The sequence below is a fragment of the Marmota monax genome, unplaced genomic scaffold (genome assembly GCF_021218885.2).
Source record: "Marmota monax isolate L192 unplaced genomic scaffold, Marmota_monax_Labrador192_F-V1.1 WCK01_AAM20220418_F8-fsc00008, whole genome shotgun sequence".
In the NCBI taxonomy this organism is placed as follows: Eukaryota; Metazoa; Chordata; class Mammalia; order Rodentia; family Sciuridae; genus Marmota; species Marmota monax.
The window spans coordinates 14,088,817-14,104,371 of record NW_026694432.1 but is presented as its reverse complement, the minus strand read 5'-3'; the positions used below and the strand labels follow the sequence as shown (position 1 = coordinate 14,104,371).

The 15,555-nt window shown below is 44.1% G+C and overlaps 1 protein-coding gene across 2 annotated transcripts in view; it reads right to left on the bottom strand.

The window, feature by feature from the left end:
- Dlgap3 (DLG associated protein 3) overlaps nt 1-3,792 on the bottom strand; it is a 60,758-nt gene extending 56,966 nt beyond the window's left edge. Inside the window, exon 1 of one of the 2 annotated variants that reach the window (XM_046469470.2) lies at nt 3,652-3,792. The gene's annotated coding sequence lies outside the window, so the exon portion shown is untranslated. Of the gene's footprint in view, nt 1-39; nt 194-3,651 lie in introns of those variants that run through there. The other variant, XM_058570915.1, reaches the window with a different exon arrangement.
- Between the last annotated feature and the right edge of the window lie 11,763 nt (nt 3,793-15,555).

The window sequence follows — 15,555 nt, the reverse complement described above, 5'->3', positions numbered from 1 at the left end:
GAGGATGAGAAATAACGGAGTGAGGGGGGCAGGGGCTACCTGAACTCAAAGGGCACAGAGGCAGAGGCCTTTGGGAGCGAAGAGCTTGGGCCCCCCACACTGTCCCCAGCCCACTCCCATTCTGAGCTCTTGACTGGAAGGGAGAAGAAGGAACCCTGGGACCATTCTGTCCCTTTGTTAACAAGACACTTTGAAGCTGCATCAGAAAAAGATCAGATCCCCACCCACATACCTGGACACCCCCACAAACCCAGATTTCTTGGGTGCCTTATGTACAGATGGCAGAGGCAGTACTCATGCACAAGCATGTTCTGATGCCTGGAGTATGCTTCCCTGTGGGCTGCTGTGTGAAAGTACATGAACATGTCAGCTAGCATGTACAAGTTTACAGGAAAATGTTCTGAGTGCATTCACATGTTACCAGCCCATGCAATCAAACTGTGTGACTATATGTGTGAACCAAGCAACCTCTCCTCCCTGTCCTTTGCTCTCTAACTACAGTCCCAAGGAAAAGGCCACCTATCTCCCCAGATTGCTTTCTTTCTAGGCCCCTCCCTCACAGCCTCACTTTTTCTGTCTGTGACATGGGAAGAAGGACTGGTGGGAAGGGATGCTGCATAGAGCCCAGGGGCCTGACAAGTTATTAGCAACGATGAGCTGGCAGCTCGTTACCATAACGATGGTGCCACCGCCTCACCCCAGCTCAAACCCAGACTCCCCAGACGGCAGGAGGCCCGCTGAGCCAGCAGCCTTCAGACTGGAAGGGGGGTGGATAAAGAGGGAATTGAGACATAATGCTTGCATAGAGGAGGGTACGCAGCTGTTCTTCCCACCCCCCACTGGGAGACAAAGCTTTGACTCCACGAAGTGGGAATGATATCAGAATCTGGGAAGGTTTCCTGACCATGGGGATGTAAGACACTGGAGGAGGTCTTTGGAAGCCCCTTTCAACAAAAGCTCCTGTTATTTGCTCCCTCATCCCCTCACTCCTACCAACCAACCAAATAGGAAACCTCTCACTGAATTTCCGTCCCCTCACCTATAAAATAGGGACAATCATAATCATCATATGCCCTAAACTCCTGGAAGATTGAATCAGAAAGGTTTTAGAAGTAACTATAGACCCTCCCTAAATCAGATAAGCCCCAGAAGTTTTCCTACCTATCAGAAACCAACGAAGTGTCAGCCCAGCTAGAGGCAAAATGTACCAGAAACTGGGGGGCAGTGGGAAGCTCAGCCAGCTCAGGCCCCAACATCAGCTGGAGGACATGTGAGGTGCCAGGCAGCTGCTGACAGCAGGCACTGACACAGAAGAATGTCTAGGACTAAGGCCTGTAGCAGCTCCAGCCCCTTTACCAGCAGGAACTCAGACTAGCCCTGGCCTGCCTCTGCAGCAGGTATGGCTAGGAATCCCCATCCCCAGGAATATCTTTAGCATCCCCTCTTTGGAAAGGAGTCCCAGGTTAAAGGGTCTACAGCCTTAGATATTGAATCTTCATTACTTCTCCCCAAATCCCCTATACTCAGCTTTGATGGGGGTGGGGAGTTCAGGAATAGAAGGCCACCTGGGGGGTTAGAAAGTTCCTTGGCTAAGACTAGCCTTGGGACCCACAAGTTTGTTTTGTGACCTTGGGCAGGTCCGCTCCCTTCTCCTGGCTTCAGGGTCCCCAGTGTGTAATTAAGAGGTTGGACCATGTCAATTCTAAGATTCCTTCAATGGCCATCATTCTGTATAACTACATATAAGCTCACTCTTTGGACATAAGCCCCCTGGCACAAAAGGCGGTGGGCACTGCCTGCCAGATCAGTGGGGCAGTGGGGGTGGGGATGCGGGGGCTGTGTCTGAGGCTGTTCATCCTATGTTCATGTTCCTTTTAGAAACACCTGCCACCCTAGCCCTCCCAGCTCCCTTTTTAGACCCTGATTCACTGCCAACTCACGAAGCCTCTCCCTCCCTTCCCTCTTTTCTCCCTCTCTCCCTTTTAGGCATTGGCAGCTGGGTGCACAAGTAGCCCCAGCATTCAGGAAATGCTGGGCAGAGGTGGAGGGCAATGCCCCCAATGTCAGAGAGCACACAACAAGGAGTGCCACTCTCTAAACCTGGTCCAGTTCAGTTCCTTGGGTCAACAAAAGATAAGTTGGAGTCTTTCTGTACCACTGACTAGAAATGTGTGATTGTGGGAAATGGAATTCATCTCTCAAACCTCAACATTCTCATCTGTGAATTGGCATTATATTAGCTTGACACATGTGAAATGGCTGTTTTTGTAGGTTAAAATAGAACCGTGGATATTAGAAATTTCATATGGCTTAACCTGATACCTGCCCTGCCTGTTCCTCAAGGCTTTTGGAGAAATAAAGAGTTGAGAGGAGAGCATTTTCAAAAGTCCTGGACTGATACAGAGGCGTTGTATTATTATTACTTCAAGGAGCTCAGTACAGACACACCTGGAGCCAGTGGGTTGAACCAATGACCCAGAACTTAGAGATTTGGGGCTTGGAACTCTGGGAGAGAGCCACCTGCTCTGATGACTAACAATAGACCAGACACTTCCACCTGGCCTCCTCAGCTTCTGGCTCTAAAGGGCCTGAGGTGACACAAGCTCCCAGGCCCCAAGAAGGAGAAACAGCACATACAGGCACACAGTCTTCAGCTCCAGGCCCACCACCACCACCAGCAGAGCCCTGCATGCAGGAAGGACACAACCAGTAGCACCACAGAAGATGCCCCAAGGTAGGTGAATGTGGAGACCAATGTAGGGAGTGTCATGAGGCTCTTGTCTGAGTCCAGGATAAGGAGTCCCTAGAGAGAAGGGATGATCTGACCTCTGAGAAGTCTGATTTCCCTGTTCCAGGTGCCACATCCCACCAAGACTTGGTGATGTGGGGGGACAGGATGGCAAAGACCAGGTGTGGGCGATTCAGAGTGAACCCTGCTCAGATACATTCTCACACAGCCAACACACACACACACTCAGTCACGCAGACCACAGATATCGGGACCCTTACAGTCAGCCACACAGGCACGCACACACGGGCACACACACACTCACAGAAACATACACAGCCACACACAGTGGTAACACACACTCATTCACACACATGTCTACAGACACATGTACAGTAACACCCTCGTTGCATACAATCACTGCACGCACACACACTCACCCACAGTGACATACACTCACTGCCACACAATCACCCACAGACCCACACGATGACACACTCACACACTCACCACAGACACACAGTGACACGCACTCACACCTGCAGAGGAAACTTCTCTCCGGATCTCCCCAACATCACGACTTCCCCCCACAACCAACCAGCTACTCCCTCCCAGATCCAAGCCTCCAGCCCGAGAAGGGCTGGGCGGGGGCTGACCGGCTAGGCACGGCCCGGGCCCGGAGAGCGGGTCCTTGGTCCGTGCGGTCCCCCGCGCGTCCCTCGGGTCAGGCCCGCGGGCCTCCAGGCCGGGGCGGGGGCGGGGGCGGCGGAGGAGGCCCAGCCCCTCCCCCCTCCGGGGCCGGAGCTGCGGCCGCCGGAGCCCGGGGCGTGGGCGGCGCCCGGGCCGCAGCCGGGCCGAGCCTGGGGGGCGCTGCAGAGGGCGCGGCGAGTGCAGCCCCGTCCCCACCCCTCCCGGCGGCTTACCTGGCCCAGCTCTGGCTCCGGCCGCGTTACATGGTGCCGGCGGCCCGGGCGGGGGGCGCTGCGGCGACGGCCGTGAGAGCAGGGACCGGGACCCGGCACTGCGGAGCCCCCAGCGGAGGGGCCGCGCCGGCTGCGGAGCCCCGAGCGAGCGCCGAGTGGCAGCGGGCGCGGGAGCGGGAGGCGGCCAAGCCACGGAGGCTGGATTTCCCGGGGACCAGGAAGGGGAGGCGGGGGGATCCCGCCCGCGCGCTCCGCCCCCGCCCCCGCCCCCGCGCAGGGCGGCCGAGCTGGGAGCCGAGGGGAGGGAGGGGGACCAAGCTCCCCCGCACCGGACCCAGGAGGGCCCAGGTCGCAGCCGGCGGGCGGCCACCGGGTCCACGAGGAGCACCCGCCGAGCTGAGCGACAGCGCTGGGGAGGCCCAGCCTAGGGTGCCAATAAGATCCCGCTCACTAGGAGCCGCGGGAGCAGTGTCCACCGAGGACCCAAAACGGGCACATAACAGTGTCACTGCCACGCACAGCCGATTTAGGCACAGGGACCTAAGCCCAGAGCCGGGCGGTTGGGGAGACAGTCACAGTCTCACATTCAAGGTCTCCTGCCCCACCGAGGCATAGTCACACTCTGAATGTCACACATAGCCCCTATCCCGACACGTCCCCTTAGGAGACTCTCCTTCGGGTTTTCCAGGTCTGCTCCCCGACTTCAGCTCTTGGGCTTGGTTCAGGAAGCCCCCCTCTTCTGCCCCAGCCCTGCCAAGATGAGGCGCTGTGCCCGGTCTCAGGGCCACTGACAGGCGTCCCCCACCCACACTCCGCACAGTGGAGGCATCCCCAGTGTAGAAGGAGAACCCCGCTATACCTGCGGTCTTTGCTGGGGCCCCCACCCGTACCCACTGTGTCCGCCCACCTCTGGGCCCAGAGCCAGGAGCTGTGCCATGGCGGGGGCGGGGTGGGAGAGGGAAAGGGAACTGTCCGAAGCACAGCCGGTGGCTGCAGAGCCAGTACATAAGCTGCAGGAGCCAGGAGAGGCGGAGAGCTGACTGCAGCAGTCCCTGGCTAGAATCCGTCTTGGCGCCCAGAACGATGCTGTAATGGGGGGAGGGGGCCTCGTGGGGGAAGCCGCAGGGGGAGGGGCTGAAGATGTGGAGGAGGGGCTGGCTCTGGATTCTGACTTTCCTGGGTGGGTGTGAAAGTTGGGGTGGAGGGCCGTGTGCGTCCTTAAAGCCCTCTTCCTCCACCTTTTCTGGTTTTGAAAACTTGAACTGGTGAGGCGTGGGTTTGAGAGGCTTGGGAGACCGCGCATCGCTCTGGGGAGAGACCCTGGAGTTGTTCTGATTCAATGCTCCCCATAACACCTCCTTTCTCTCCGTATCCCTTTGGAGTCACTGCCTCTTATTCCTGTATAAAACGGCAAACTGAGGTACGGAAAGTAGAAGCCACAGGCCCAAAAGAGTTAGAACTGGGAGCCAAGTCCCAGGGAGATGTTGAAAGGTGCAACATTACATAAAGGAGCTTAGAGAGTCCTTCTCTCAAAGGAAACTGAGAAATCTTAGTGGGAGATTAGCAGTTTGTTCAACTATCCTACCCTACAATATAGGACATTTTCCCTTGAATCGTGTGCTAAGGCTACAGTTCCCAGCCCAGGAATCGGTCAGTAAAGAGTAAATGTCAGAGAAAATAGGATAGGAAATTAGTCCCAGAAACTCCTTGGAATTGAAAGAAACACCTCACTTTCCATGAAGTATAAGAAAGTCATCATCTAGTCGGGTGCGGTTGTGCATGCCTATAATCCCAGCAACTCAGGAGGCAGAGGCAGGAGAACAGTAAGTTCAAGGCCAGCCTCAGCATCTGAGCAAGACCTTGTCTCAAAATGAAAAATAAAAAGGGCTGGGGATGTGGCTCAGTGGTAAAGTGCCCCTGAGTTCAAGTGTCAGTATGAAAGAAAGAAAGAGAGAGAAAAATTCATCATCTAGGATGCTAAAAGACACCATCATGCTTTGTCAGTTCCAACATGTATATTTTGTTAACCATTCTGAAACTGGAAAGCATCTTACAATAGATGGGGACATTTGCTATGGTTTTTCTACTTTTCTCTTAAAGCTGTTATCAAAGAGTTGTGTTTTAAAATTGACAACCTAATGTATTTTTCATTTGTTCCTTCAACAACATTGACTGATCATCCCTGGCACCTTGCTAGCCTCTTGGGACATAATGATTAATCAAACAGGATTACCTTAGAAAGAACACCCATCTGGTGATTCTTAAAGACAAAGGAGATGTTAATCAATAATGACTATCTGAGCCAGCTTCACTGGGGTCCTTAAAAGGACCCCATACTTAGAAGGACCACACTCTTGTTTTAATGCTCTGCTGTCATTATCTTAAAATTTTTAATAATTTTTGAACAAGGGACTCTGTAATTTATGACTGCTACATTAGGAATTCTATGTCTTAACAGAAATGGGCACAGAATACTTTTAGAGTCTAGAGGCAATAGTCAGCTCTGTCTAGGTGAAGAGAGGCAGTCAAAGAAGCATAAAGGAGGCTTTTGAGTAGAGTCTCAAAGGTTGGAAGAGAGAATTTCAGATGGAGAGTTGCAGAGGTACAAAGACACCAAAGTGTCAATCAAGCAGCATGACAGAGACCAAGTGTCTTGGTTGATCCTGCTGAAAACATGATAAATGATAGATAAGACTTTTTAAAGTCTTCTTAAATATATCAATGTGCTGGCAAAAAAAAAAAATAAGAAGAATCACTCCAGTTTAAATCTAAATGAAGGCAGAACCAAAGAAGAAAGGAGGGAACTGAAGCCAACTTTAGAAGTGGGGGCTATGACAGATAAGTTGCAAAAAGAGCACCAATTCTCCACCTCTCCCTGAATTCATGTCCTTTGCCATTTGACTTTGTAACTAACTCTCTGATTGAAAGGTGGACTTTGTTTTCTCTCCCCTGAAATCTGGGGGGATTTCTGACATGATTTGGCCAATACAAACCGTAGAAGAAGTCACAATGTGCCAGTTCTAAGCCTAACCACTAAAAGACTTGCACACCTCTCCTCTTTCTCTTGGTCTCCTGCCTCCACAATGCGAACAAGCCTAAGAAAGCCTACTGAAGAATGAGTGACAAGGTAGAAAAGAGCTATGTCATCCCAACCATTCCAACCAAGAACGCTGAAGGCCAGCCTAGAGCAGCTGACCTGTAAACACACAACAGAGTCCAGCCACAAGCAGCAGAAATATTTATGGCCACACTGACTGCAGACACATGTGAAGCCAGCTGAGTAGGAAGAATCATCAAGCCAATTTGAAAACTCTTGAGCAGTAATAAGTGCTTGTCACTTTAAGTCACTGAGTTTTGGGATGGTGTGTTATGCCACCAATATCATGGCAATAAATAACTGATACAAGAACATCTGATGACAAATTAAATTTACCATCAGTTGTCATGATCTCTTAGGGCATAAGAGAAAAAAGATAAGACCTAGAGTCTGCCCAAGGGGGTCAAATATTCCTTAATCAGAACAAAGAACCCCCAAGGGGCTATATTCTCAATGTACAAGAGAACTAGAAAAAAAAAAAAAAAACTCAGCCCATCCCTACCCATGGAAAATTGCAAGAAAATAGCTTGTTTTGATGTTGGCAATAGCAATGAGTGTCAGAGGAAACAATCACCTCCTGAAGACCCATAACTACAAGTTATGTCTCACACCACATGCAGCCCAATTCAGCAGACCTAGGAGAGCTAGAAAAACTCAAACCAAGAATTTAGTATAAAATGGTCCCAGAATGATAGTGCCTCAGGTGCCTGGCAGAAACAAAAGTAAATATTTCTTAAAAGAACTCATGGTCATCTCAGGCCTCAAATTATTTCCACAGATAAATTTTCAAAGAAAATGAACACAGGAAAAAAAACTTGACTCCATGAACAAGAATCAGTGTGGTGGTTAATTTTAATGTGTCAACTTGCTTGGATTAAGGAATACCCAGATAGCTGGTTTTAAAAAAAAAAGTTTTAAAAAGTTATTTCCATAACTTAAGTGCTGTTTTAAAAAAAATTTTGTAGTTGTAGATGGATAGCATGCCTTTATTTTATTTGTTTATTTTTATGTGGTGCTGAAGATCAAACCCAGTGCCCCACAAGTGCAACGCAAGCACTCCGCCACCGAGCTACAGCCCCAGCCCAATTTTAGTGCTTTTGATTTTTCTTCTTTAGGATGATATTTATTGTAAAGTTTTTGGAGACCCCTCTCAATCACATAAAGTTCCATTTTATTTCTAATTGGCTAAAATTATTTTGTTAAAATATATAATTTTTTCTTTTCTTCCTTTTTGTGTTCTGTTTTTGCTTTTGTTTTGCAGGACTGTGGATTGAACCAAGGGCCTGACACATGATAAGTGTTCTATCACTGAGCTACATCCCCACCTATTTTTATTTTATTTTAAAATAGGATCTCACTGAATTTTCCAGGCTGGCCTTGAACTTGTGATCCTCATGTCTCAGCCTCACACCTATAATCCCAGCCAAGTAGCTGGGAATATGGGTGTGCGGCACCACCTCTAACTAAATGTGTGTAAGTTTTTAAAGTGCATCATTTACAATAGCCACAACAATGTCAGATATTTAATGACAAATCTAATAAAAGGTACATAAAACTATAAACTCTGAATGTCATTTAAAAAGACAGTAAATGGTGCCAGTTGTGGTGGCACATGCTTGTAATCCCAGCAGCTTGATAGACTGAGGTAGGAGGATTGCAAGTTTAAAGCCAGCCCCAGCAAAAGCAAGGTGCTAAGCAACTCAGTGAGACCATTTTCTAAATAAAAATACAAAATAGGGTTGGGGATGTGGCTCAGTGGTTGAGTGCCCCTGAGTTAAATCCCTGGTAACCACCACCACCACCACCCCCAAAAAAGACAATAAATGAAGAGATATTTCACATTGATTTAAAAAAAACTATAATTTTCATAGGGATGTAATTCTTCCCATATTGATCCTTAGATTTAATGCAATTTCAGTTGAAATGTCATGTTACATGATTACCTGATTCTAAAATTAATACGGAAAAGTTAAGAGCCAAGAATGACTAAGATACTTTTTAATATTCTCATGAAAATTTTTAAACATATAACAAAAAAGGGGAAAATAGTATAATACCATATGTCTGTTACCCAAATGCAATGATTATAGACCTGCAGCCAGTATTGTTTAATCTGTATCTTCCATTTGTACTCTCTTTATATTATTTTGAATCAAGGCCTAGACATTATATTTTATTAATATTTTAGTATGTACATACAAGAACTATTTTGTTAAACATTATACAGTATCATAACCACATCTAAATAAATTCTGGAGCAGGAATTTCTTCATAGGTGGTATTGCATATTTTCATTAGTCTCAAATAGCTATCAAATATTCAGTTATATTTCCCTAATATTTCTCATACATTGTAATCAGTTGGTACCATTTAAAAAATCTAGGGGGCTGGAGTTGTGGCTCAGTGGTAGAGCACTTGCCTGGCATGTGTGAGGCCCTGGGTTTGATCCTCAGCACTAAATAAATTTTAAAACATCCATTGACAACTAAAAACTATTTTTTAAAAAAATATATAGTCTCTCTCTCCTTTTCTTTTAATAGCAAATTTATTTGTTGAAGAGGTCAGATTGTTTATCCTGAGCATTTTATATATTTTGAATTTTGTCTGTAGAGTTATTGTTTTTCCTCTATCCCCTCTATCCCCACTCCTTTTTTACTTCTACTATTGGATACAGAGCCCAGAAGCACTCCACCACTGAACTACATCCCCTGTCCTTTCTATTTTTTAATTTGTTTTGACACAGGGTCTCACCAAATTGTTCAGGTTGCCTTGAACTTGGTATCCTCCTGCCTCAGTTTCCCAACTAGCTGAGATTATATGTGTGCACCACTGTGCACAACTTATCCCCTATATTTTCCATATATGGGTAATTAGACTTAGAGCTTCAATCAGATGCTGGTTCAATTCTGGAGCAGGAATTTCTTCATAGGTGGTATTGCATATTTTCATTAGTAGATACACCATATCTAGTTGTCTCTCTTTTTATAATGTCTCCTTTTTGCATTAGAGTTTGCAAAATAATGGTGTACCAATTATATAATTCCCTCTTCATTTATTGGCTGGAACACTTCCATAAAGAGAAACTTCCTCAATTGTTTTATTACCTTAATATACAGTTCATACAGGAAAAGCAGGAAAAATATTCATTCCTTTAGTTTCCAGTTTTAAAAGCAATGAATCAGAGGGAAATAAATGAACCTTGACCTCAAAAAGTGGAAGGAAAATAAAAACCAAACAAACAAAAAAAGCAATTCAAAATAGATCATAGACCAAATGTGAATGGCAAAACATTAAATCTTCCACAAGAAAATACCACAGGAGAACACCTTTATGACCTTGGAGTGGACAAATATTTCGCAAGCAGGATGCAAAAAGTGCTAACCATATAAGGATATATTGACAAATTGGATTTATAAAAATTAAACAATTATGCCAGCCATGGTGGTGCACACCTGTAATCCCAACCTCTTGGAAACCTGAGGCAGGAGGATTGCAAGTTTGAGGGAGCCTCAGCAACTTAGTAAGCCCCTAAGCAACCTAGAGAGAGCCTGTCTCAAAATAAAAATAAAAAGGGTTGGGGATATAGCTCAGTGGTAAAATGCCCTGGGCTCAATCCCCAGTATCAGAAATAATTTTTTAATTAAACAATTATATTCATTAAAAGAAACCATTAAGAGAGTGAAAAACCAAAGGCCGGGAGAAGATATTTGCAATTACAATCTAATCAAGAACTCATCTGGGGCTGGGGTTGTAGCTCAGTGGTAGGGTGCTTGCCTAGCATGTGTGAGGCACTGGATTCGATCCTCAGCACCACATAAAAATAAATAAATAAATAAAATAAAGGTATTGTGTCCATCTACAACTAAAAAAATTTTTAAAGAACTCCTGTCTTGTGGTTGGGAGAGTGCTGGGCAGTGATATTGGCCAAATTATATTGTTACATTGTGTGCATGCACAAATAGGTAACAAGAATCCCAACAATATGTACAACTATAGTGCACCAATTAAAAAAAATAAAGAACTAATGTCCAGAATATATCAAGAACACCCACAAACCATTAGGAAACAAGTTCAAAATTGCAATGAGCAAAATACCTTAAATGAACCTTCTCAAAAGAGGATCAACAACTGGCTGATAAGCATAAAAATAGGTGTTCAATAGTATTACTCATGAAAGAAATTGAATTTAAAATCTAAGTAGGATCCCACCATACATCCAACAGAATGCTACAATTTATAAAGATCAGTGGTACCAAGTATTGGTAAAATTGGAAGCAACTATACATTGCAGATAAGAGTGTAATAGTACCACAATTTTGGTATACTGGCAGCATCTACTAAAGCTAAACATGTGCTACCCTATGGTTCGGCAATTCTACTCCTAGAAACATACTGCCTCAAATTGAATGCATATGTCTACCAAAAGACAGGTACAAGAATATCCATAGCAACTTATTTCACAATAGCCCCATGATGGAAAAAACAAATATGTCTACCAATGGGGAAAATAAGTCAATAAATTATGAAATAATAATATAGTAGAAAAATCATGCAGCAATAAAAAGAAGAACTCCTGGGCTTGGGATGTGACTCAGCGGTAGCATGTGAGAAACCCTGGATCCTCAGCACCACATAAAAATAAATAAGTGAAATAAAGGTATTGTGTCCAACTACAACTAAAAAATATTTTTTTTTTTAAAAAAAAGAAGAAGAAGACGAACTCCTGGGGCTGGGGATATGGCTCAGTGGTAGAGTGCTGGCCTTGCACTTGCGAGACCCTGAGTTCGATCCTCAGCACCACATAAAAATAGATGAGTGAAATAAAGGTATTGTGTTCAACTAAATAATAAATATTAAAAAAAAGAAGAACTCCTGTTATATGCTACATAGAATCATATATCCTAGCTTCACAAAGTGGGGTTCACAAGCATCACCCAGGATTTGTTAGAAATGCAGAATCTGGGGCTGGGCTTGTGTCTCAGTGGTAGAGCGCTCACCTGGCATGCGTGAGGCACTGGATTCAATTCTCAGCACCACATAAAATATAAAATAAAGGTATTGTCTCCACCTACAACTAAGAAATAAATATTTTAAAAAAGAAAGAAATACAGAATCTGAAATCCTAGCATGGACCTACTGAATCCATTTACATGTTAACCAATTCAACAGATGATTCCATCCCCATAAAGGTTTGAAAAATATTGTTCTATGTCTTCTTTTGGATGTATATAAAAGTAAAATTTGGGCTGGGGATGTGGCTCAAGCAGTAGCACGCTCGCCTGGCATGCGTGCGGCCCGGGTTCGATCCTCAGCACCACATACAAACAAAGATGTTGTGTCCGCCGAAAACTAAATAGAAAATAAATATCAAAATTCTCTCTGTGTCTTTCCTCTTTAAAAAAAAAAAAAGAAGTCTTGGGTGTGAGGACTTTGTTTAAAAAATAAAATAAAAATAAAAGTAAAATTCTCCTCAATCTTACCTCTAGGATTTTACTTTAAGCCTGGAATAATGGCACTTGCCTGAAATCTCAGCTACTCTCCAGGCTTAGGCAGGAGGGTCACAAGTTCAAGGCCAACCTGGGCAACTTAGTGAGACCCTGTCTCAAAATAAAAAATTAAAAGGGCTGGGGATGTAACTCAGCAGGGCTCCTGGGTTCAACCCCAGGTACCACATACACATAAGAAAAAAATCAAACTTTAGATTATACTTATTAAAATCTATACACTGGGCATAATAGTGCAGGCCTATACAGTCCAGCTACTCAGGAGACAGCTAGAAGGATTGCTTGAGCCCAGAAGTTTGAGGGCAGCCTGAACAACACAGCATAATCTGTTTCAAAACAAAAGTAATAGCAACAAAGTAAAAATTCTAGGGGCTGGGGTTGTAGCTCAGTGGAGAACAATTTGCCTGGCATGTGTGAGGAGGCATTGAGTTCCATCCTTTAGCACTACATAAAAATAAAACAAAGGAATTGTGTACATCTACAACTGAAAAAAAAAGATAAAAATTCTAAACATTTAACATGTACTTTATGATGTCTTTTTTAACCCCAAATAAAATAAAAATAACAACTTGGTTCCCTAGCATATTCCAAAGAGGGGATATAGGCTATAGAGTAATAAGGGCTTTTTTAGTATCATTTTAAACGTATTTGGTGTATTTTGATCCATTGAAGCTTTTATTCCATTATGGGACCCAAGCCCAACTGCTCACCATACAACAGGCCAATTACATAAAAAATAAGTTGTTGCTGGGCATGGTACCCTATAATCCCAGTGGCTTGGGAGGCTGAGGATCACAAACTCCCAGCCAGCCTCAGAAACTTAGTGAAGCCTGAAGTAACTTAGCAAGATCCCTTCTCTAAAATATAAAAAAGGGCTGGGGATGTGGCTCAGCAGTTAAGCACCCCTGGGTTCAATCCCTAGTACCAAAATAAAATAAAATAAGTTGTTCAGGTAAGAAAGTCAACTTTATTTGAAAATCCAGCTAGACAGGAAGACAGAGGATTCTTGGGACAGAATTCATCTTGCTAGGAAGCTGATTTCAGAGTGGTTTATATAACCTCCTTACAGTATGTGATGGGTAACCAGACTGGTGGGTGCCTCCTCATGTTGGATGGGCCAGAAGATGCATATCTGATCCTAATAGTCTAGTCAGGAGATGTTTTTCAGTTCTGCCCAACTAAAGAACAAAGATTATTATTTCCTTGGGCTATTATTGTCACTGAATAGTTTACCCGTGTGCAGTTCCTGACATATTACACAATAGATAGGCTAGAGGGGGTAGCTGCCCCAAGGCCCTCTTGCTGATAGCCAAACTCACAGTAATGAAAGAAAACCTCCTTAATGCTCGGCTTCAATTCTACTTATGCTCTATTTTCCCCATTTATGGCCAAAGGTAGTGTCTTTAAGTTGGCTGCTGGGTCCTTCACACACCCAGAAACATTTGGTAATTTCTTTGCTTCATAATATAAGAAAATATTTCAACTCATTTTGTCATTTGCTGTACCAGACCTGAAAATAGCCATTCTTCCAAGAATCCAGGTTGCTTTTAATTTGAAATGGTATTAAAAGCTTCACACTGGGTACTAAGAGATCTCATTAATTACTCTAAATACTTCTGGAGACTAAAGAGGTGTCATTTGCCCTATCACATATCAGAAGACATAGCATCAAGACCATGTGGTCTGTGCTAGCTGGGAGAGACAAAACGATCAGTACAATAGACTAGAGAGCTCAAAACAGATTTATATATGAAACTTTGGATGTATGACAGAGAGGCCATTGCAGATAAGTAGAAAAAGGAGGACAAATGATTATCCATTTGGAAAATTAATTAATTGGGTCCCTACTTCACACAATATACAATTCAACTCCAGTTGGGTCAGGTTAATGAATTAAATGTCAAATGCAAAGTTCTTAATAGAAATTTATTAATCTGGTTTTCCAGGGAAATAGAAGCAATGGTGTGTGTGTGTGTGTGTGTGTGTGTGTGTGTGTGTGTGTGTAGACAAATGAATGAATGGATAGATAGATGATAAGGATTTAGCTCTCACGATTATGGAGGCTGAGAAGTCCTAGAATCTGCACAAAGCAAATTGGAGACTCAAGAGAGCTCTTAGTATCATTTCATTCTCAGTTCAAAAACAGAAGACCTGTGTCCCAGCTTAAAGACAGGTAGAGAGAAAGAATTTTTTTCTTTTTTTTTTTTTTTTGTAGTAGGGATTGAACCCTGGGGTGCTTAACCACTGACCCACAGCCCTTTTTTAATATTTTTTTAGAGACACAGTCTCATGAGTTGCTAAATGCCTTGCTAATCTGCTGAATCTGGCTTTGAACTCTCCATCCTCCTGCCTCAAGCTCCCAAATTGCTGGGATTACAGGGGTATGCCAACATGCCTAGGGAGAAAGAATTATTTCTTAGCCTTTTTATTCTACTTAGGCCTTCAATGGGTTCGATGAGGCTCACCCACACTAGGGAGAGCCATTTGCTATATTCAGTTTATGATTCAAATTTTAATCTCATCCAGAAATACCCTTACAAACATACCAGAAATAATGTTTAACCAAATATTTAGGCACTCCAAGGCACAGTTATGTTGACATAAAATTATCCATCACAAAAGTTTAGGTAAATATCCTTTTTTGTTTTTTAAGAGATGAGGTCTTTCTGTGTTGCCTAGGCTGGCCTCAAACCCCTGGGCTCAAGGGATCCTTCTGTCTCAGCCTCTGAAGTAGCTGGACTACAGGTATACACCACCACACCTGGCAAATATCCTTTTGAACTTGGTTTAGAAATATTTTCTTATAAACAACAAGCACCAATAAGCACCAAAAAAAGCACTATCCAAGAAAGAAAAGATGTGTTGCTGGACTTGGTGGCACAGTGTAATCCCAGCGGCTCCGGAGGCCAAGCCAGGAGGATCACGAGTTCAAAGCCAGCCTCAGCAACTTAGCTAGACCCTAAGCAACTCAGAGAGAACCTGTCTCAAAAAAAAGATGGATATATTTAACTATATTAAATAAAGGGAAAGGCAAGCTATAAATGAGAAGATTTTTGTAATATATGTATAACTGACCAAGAATTAGTATTAATAATTGTTTATTTCTCTATATGAATTCCTCAAAATCAGCTTTAAAAAATACATGTTACTTGGCCAGGTGCAGTAGCACACACCTGTAATCCCAGCAGCTCAGGAAGCTGAGGCAGGAGGATTGCAAGTTCAAAGCCAGCCTCAGCAAAAGCAACGCAGTAAGCAATTCAGTGAGACCCTGTCTCTAAATATAATACAAAATAGGGCTGGGAA